At 34.7% G+C, this 6917-nt stretch overlaps 1 pseudogene; it reads right to left on the bottom strand.

The window, feature by feature from the left end:
* Positions 1-224: 224 nt before the first annotated feature.
* On the bottom strand, positions 225-1160 carry LOC114026584 (annotated as a pseudogene).
* Positions 1161-6917: the final 5757 nt, after the last annotated feature.

Raw genomic sequence — 6917 nt, 5'->3', positions numbered from 1 at the left:
ATGAGCCGTGGGTACCTGGCAAACATTCTCATACAGGTCCACCTGGGACTCCAGAGGGTGATTGTGACTCAGAATCACTTGAAGTCATAATAATATCCACTGTGAGCACAATCCTAGCCCACCTGTTTACAGGTAGAGTCCAGAACTTCTAGGAACATATTTGGACCCAGTAATTTGTTTTGAAAGTACCAATTGCTGGCTCTAAGTAGTTCTCCATGCCTTATTCATTCATCACTAAGACTAAGAGTGAGAAGAATATGATAGGACATCTGATGTCCACCGTTAAAGATGTTGCTGATACCTTCAGAAATGCCAACAGGGGAAGAGGGCAGGCTCAGCCAACCTGCCATCAACATTAGTGTCTGGGATAGGGAGTGAGTGCTTGTAAAGACATACACACCAGTGTATGTCTTCAGGCACTTGCCTTTGCTGTAGTCCCATAGCTTAAGAGTGTTGTCCAGAGTTGCAGCAAGAATGTATTTACCATTTGGAGAGAATTTCACAAAAGATACAGGAGGATTATCATCATCAATAAGTGTTTTTAAACATTGACCTGATGCTGTATCCCAGATTCAGCAGAGATCATCATAACTACTTGACACTATCAAGGATCCATCATGATTAAAATGAACTGCTGAAACTGGGTCAGAATGAGCAGGTAAAGTCTTGAGGCACTTCCCTGTTTTCACATCTCATATCCTTACACTTTCATCAAAAGATCCTGAAATGATGAGGTTGGACTGGGGATTGAGGTTGCAGCAAAAGACATAGTTACTGTGACCCTTCAGTGTTTTTAGACACTTCCCAGAGCTAACATCCCATATCTTAAGAGTTTTATCATCGGAAGCAGACACAAGAAGATTGGAATCTGATGACCAGGCAACATCCAAGATTCCCAGTTTGTGCCCAGATATTGTTTTCTCAAATTTTCCATCACATGCTCCCCAAATTTTAATGAGCTTATCTGCAGAAGAACTTGCTAACCATTCTCCATTTGGACTAAATTTTACTGAAGATACGGCTTTAGTATGTCCTGCTAGTGTGAACTTTAATGCATAGTTTGGCTTTACTGGTGTAGGCTTGCTCTGATTGGTTGATGAGGAAGGTGTAGATTGTGTTTTTGTGGCTTCTGCCTCTGGTTTCTTTTCTTCGGTTGCCATGGTTCCAAAACTAGTTAAGTCAGACTAAGGGTGCTTAGGGATGAAGGGATGATGAACCAGAATGCTTCAATAGTGAAAAAAAAATCTGTGTTCAGTAATTTGAACCTCAAATTGTAAATTTGTAAAATTGTAGGGGCCTTTCACCTAAAAGTCAGACAGGATAGGTAGTCCCCTTAAAGAGGCTTTGAACCTAGTTTCCTAACACACCTGCTCCTTGATATGCCTTCCTCCCTTCTCCTTCAGGAGGCTGCCATGGTCAAATGGGTATTCATATCTGGGGAAATATATTAGATAGAAGTGGAATTGTATTGTGGACACATCAATAAAGTTAGGAAACCTGTGGTCTAGCCTGGACTCTGGACCTAACTTGTGAACAGGAGCAAGCCTCTTCCTCTCACTCCCTGGACCTGTTCCCCTTTGTAAGATGAGGCCTATGGACTGGATGATATTTAAGCCCCCCTCCCCTATTGTGTACTTATCAGCCCTCTTTTGGCAGTTATTTTCTGCTATTAAAATGTAAGCTTCTTGAGAGACTGTCTTGTTTTCTTTTATTTGTAGCTGCAATTCTTAGCCTGATCTATCTATCTATCTATCTATCTATCTATCTATCTATCTATCTATCTATGTCTCTCTGTCCATTGTGCCTTCCAATGCTGAGAGTATATGAGTGTAAATCTTGGAATAGGATAATCCATGAATCAATTATCCTCATCAGCAAGAGGCGACGAGCTGGCTGGCTCCATGTGCCAGCATTCCACAAACCCTCCTGCCTTCCTGAATGTACCCCTGGGATGAGGCAGGGATCATTGCCAATGAGCTGAAGTGGTAACTTCAGTTTTGTTTCTATTTTCCTCTTTGTCATGCACTTCATGTATGAATGTGATTTCAGAAAAAAAAACCTGGAAAGACTTAAGAACTGATGCTGAGTAAAGTGAGCAGAACAAGAAGAACATTGTACACAGTAGCAGTAACATTATTCGATGATCAACTATGATAAATTTAGTTCTTCTCAGCAATAAAATGATCCAAGACAAATCCAAAAGATTCATGAAGGAAAATAATATCCACATTCAGAGAAAGAACTATGGAGTCTGAATGCAGATTAAAGCATACTATTTTCACTTGTTTTTCATAGTAGTTTTCTTTTGTTCTGTTTCTTCTTTCACAGCTTGACTAAAGAGGAAATACATTTAACATGATTGCACATTCATAACCTGAATCAGATCACTTAACTTTTTGGGGAGTGGAGAAGGGGAAGGATGGAGGGAGAAAAATTTGGAACTCAAAATCTTATAAAAAATGAATGTTTAAAACTATTTTTACAGGTAATGGGAAAAATACTATTTACAAAAAATAAGAGCTCAATAAAAATTACACCACAACCACTAACAAAAATTTTAATTCTCTGTTAATGTTTACATATTTTCATTATCTTTCTTCTCTTACTGCTCTAGCTCACTCTCATAGAGCTATGTCATATTCTAGAAAAGAGAGAAGACATCCTCATTTTATAGCTTTTAGAGGAAAAGCTTCAAGGGTTTTGCTATTAAGATGACATCAGCTTTTGTTTGTAGATATATATTTCTTTCATATTAAAGGAAGATCTTTCTATGCATTTGATTTCATTATTCATAAATGCTAAATTTTCTCGAAGGCCTGTTCTGTATCTAGTCATATAATGAAAAGATTTTAATATTTTTATTATTCAAGTATTAAAATACTCAAATGATGTTCATTTATTTCATAATGTGGAGTCATTCTTCTCGCTCTGATTTAATCCAAGTTAGTCATGGAGAATAGCTTACAAAATATATTTAAAAGTCTCTTTGCCAAAATTTGCATTGAAACTTTTTGCACTGATATTTACAAATAAGATTGTTTTATATTTTTCTTTCTCTGTTTCCTATATGGTTTAGATTATCAACCACTATACCATTTCTGCTTTGATGCCTCTTTGTGGTATAGAGGTGACCTTAGGCATTTGAAGGTATCATGAGCAAACTCTGGAATGTCTTAGTGAAAGACAAAGGCTTTGAACCAAGCCAAGTAATGAATGGACTGTGTGTCTGCTCTTATGGATTAGCCTCATTTAGGACTACAAGGATCACTGCTAAAGAACTACCAAACAGAACATGAATTGTTTGGCTCAGAGAAGCTTTTAAAGAACAGGCACTATACATAGATATGGGGAGATTACAAATTATCAGTAAAGGGAACATTCTTAACAATGAAATCTGTATCTGAATAAAGTGTAGAGTAAAACAGGGTGAGAAACTAAATCTAGGATTTCATTAGTATAGTGAAATTCCAGGTGAGGCAACTCCCTCTACCAGATAGGTTTGTACTTTATGTGCAACTTTAAGTTTTTAAAAATTGGCTAGAGGGCAGAGAAGGTTGGAATTTCTCCAGGGTTCCACAGGGAAAATGTGTCTGACCTGGGAATTGAACCTAGGGCTTCCATGACTTCAGTGTGGATTTTTTATTCACTATACAACATCACTTCTTCTTTACATGAGAGAAGAATATTAATTCATGATTTTGTTTTATGATATAGTCCTCACACCTCTTCAAGTGATAAAAAAAAGACCTAGGAATTGTTTCTACCTTGGAAAACATACTTTACAAATGGGGCTTCCTTTATTAAAATAAGAATAACATTTATTACATGCATTTCAATGTTTCTTCTCTTCTATTCTCTGACCCTTCCATACCAAACAGCCTCGATGAATCAGACTTTCCTGTTTATATTTTTAGTCTACAATCTGTGTACTCGATGTACACAACACTTGAATGTCCAATGGAAACAGCTGCCTTGTTAAGTATAACTTCATGGGCATGTATGAAAACAGGAACCAAACCTCATCTGATGGTTGAAAGTATCCTTACCTTTATCAGGCCCTATGGAAAGAAGAAAATAAAAGTTTCAGAATCTTTCTTTATTACTACAGAAAATGTTACACCATGTTATGAATCAGACTTCAGAAAGTTTTGTTGAAATATTACAGTCATTAATATGATTTTTTAAAAATTGATCATTCTATAAAAGATGAAATATGGTAAAAAGTAGAAGAACCAGCATTTGGAAATTTAAGAACTAGATTCCAAACCTAGCAGGTCAAGTTATTAGCTGTGTAAATTTGTGGGAATCATCTCACCTCTTTGGGTCTTTGTTTAGTTACCTATAAAATGGAAATCATCACACTTGCCCTAACCTATGTCACAATATTGTTGTGAGAATCAAATTGGGTTACAGATTAGACTGTTATTTCATTAGTATAGCTATTAGTCTTATATTACATTAGTCATACACTCTTTTGCTTGATACTTAAATCACCCAACAACCAAGCCCTGATGTATTTTTCCAGTCTAATTACAGAATTCATCCCTTCATTCCCTCAGTCAAACTAGCTTTCTCTTTGTTTCTCACAACACTGGATTCTATCAATCATCTCTGGCCCTTTGCACTGACCATACTCCATTTCTGTCATGAATGCTTTCCTCACTTTGACCTCCTAGAAGCAGAAATTTACTTCAAGACTCAGCTCAAATGCTGTCTTCTACGTGCACCCAATCCTAATCCCTCAAATCAGTATTTTATTCCCTCACACATATCATCAGAGATTTATTTTGTATTTTATATATGTTTATATTTGTCTATGTTGCCATCCCCTATAGAATGTAAGCTTCTTCAGAACACAAACTGTTTTTTAATTGTCTTTATAATCTCAGTCTCAGGTGTGAAGAAAGCACTAGATAAATACTTTGTGATTAATTGATGTATAAGGCACTGTGCTTGGCACTAGAATCATATGATTGAAAAAGATACATTCCTTGTAGTTAATAACATTACAATCTGGTAAGAGAAATGGACAAGTGGTATATAATTAAATATAATTACTTTATGTTTAAAATAAGGAAAGTGCTATGGAATTCAGGGTAAAGGGGAAAATTTTTTTAAAAAAACCTTTATCTTCACTGGGAAAGATCAGAAAAGGAAAACCTCTTGGAGAAAGTAGTATTTGAATTAGTCCTTGATGGATAAGTAGGTTTTCTATAGGTGGATATTGAAGAAGATTTTAGATTTAAGAGTCAAGTGAACAAAGACATACAAACAGCAAGATGAGGAGATTGTTCAGATAATCAGTTTAATAATGGGAATAGATAGAGGAGACAATTATCTGTTGAGCAATGCAGGAAAAAGAAAACATTGGTCTTGAGTCAGTTTTTGTTTTATTTTTAATTCATTGAATAAAACAAGCATTTACATTACACAGTAAAATAAAAAATGAAACTGTGAATCCACAATCTACAACTTGCTATTCCTTTTAAATAAACTAAAAAAATTATCATGTAAATTTCTTTTTTCCCTTTTTTTCTTCCCTCCCCTCCCCTTTCCCTAGAGATGTCTATCATTATAAAAATAGGTATATATATATATATATACATACACAAAAAATCATTTAGTACATACTTCTATTTACCACTTTTTTCTTTTGATTAAGGTAGCATCTTCCTTCCTATGTTCTTTGAAGTTAATTTGGATATTTTAATAGTCAAAATGGTATATTAACTCAGAGTTGTTCATAAAATAGTATTGCTGTTACTGTGTACAACCTTCTTTAGTTTCTGCTCATTTCACTCTTCATTATTTCATGGAAGTCTCTCCATATTTTTTTCTAAAATTATCAGGCTCATCATTTCTTATATGATAGTAGTATTCTATTAGTCATATACCATGACTCATTTAGCTATTTCCCATTGTCAGGCATCTTTGCAATTTCCAGTTCTTGAAACTACAAAGAGAATTAAATATTTTAGAGCTTTTAGGTTCTTTTCCTTTTTCTCTGATCATGTTTGAGAAATAGACCTAGTAGTGGTATTACTAAGTCAAAGGGTATAGGGAATTTACTACATCTTTGGGCATAATTCAAGACTGTTCTCCAAAATGTTTGGATTAGTTCACAGTTCCACCAACAATAAATTAGTGTTGCAATTTTGTCACATCCCCCCCAACATTTGTTCCTTTCCCTTTCAATTATTTTAGCCAATTTGATAGGTTTAATGTGCATTTCTCTAATCAATAGTTATTTAGAACATTTTTAAGCACTACAGATAGCTTTAATTTCTTCCTCTGAAAATTGCCTGTCCATATACCTTGACCATTTATGAATTGGGGAATGACTTGTATTCTTATAAATTTGAGTCAGTTTTCTATATATTTTGGAAATGAAGCCTTTACTCAAGATATTGACTGTAAAATTTGTTTTCCAGATTTCTACTTCCCTTCTAATCTTGGCTGCACTGTCTTTGTTTGCACAAAAACTTTTTAATTTCATGTATCAATCACCAATTTTGCATTTCATGATGTTCTCTACCTCTGGTTTGGTCATAAATTCTTTTATTCTCCATAAATCTATCAGATAAACTATTCCTTGCTCTCCCAGTTTCCTTATAGTATCAGCCTTTATATCTAAATACATACCCATTTTGACTTTTTTTTGGTATATGGTGTAAGATTTTGGTCTATGCCTGGTTGATGTCATACTCTTTTCCAGTTTTCCCAGCAGTTTTTGTCAAATAATGAGTTTATAATGATGCAAACAAATAATGAAAACATTATGAAATATAGAATGGATAATTTTCATTACATAAAATTGAACACTTTTTGCACAAACAAAATCAATAGAACCAAGACTAAGAGGGAAGCAGAAAATTGGGGAAGAATTTTTACAACCAGTCTGATAAGGGACTAATTTC

Source organism: Vombatus ursinus, unplaced genomic scaffold (genome assembly GCF_900497805.2).
Source record: "Vombatus ursinus unplaced genomic scaffold, bare-nosed wombat genome assembly UNPS02014841.1, whole genome shotgun sequence".
Classification (NCBI taxonomy): domain Eukaryota; kingdom Metazoa; phylum Chordata; class Mammalia; order Diprotodontia; family Vombatidae; genus Vombatus; species Vombatus ursinus.
This window is presented reverse-complemented; position numbering and strand designations above follow the sequence as displayed.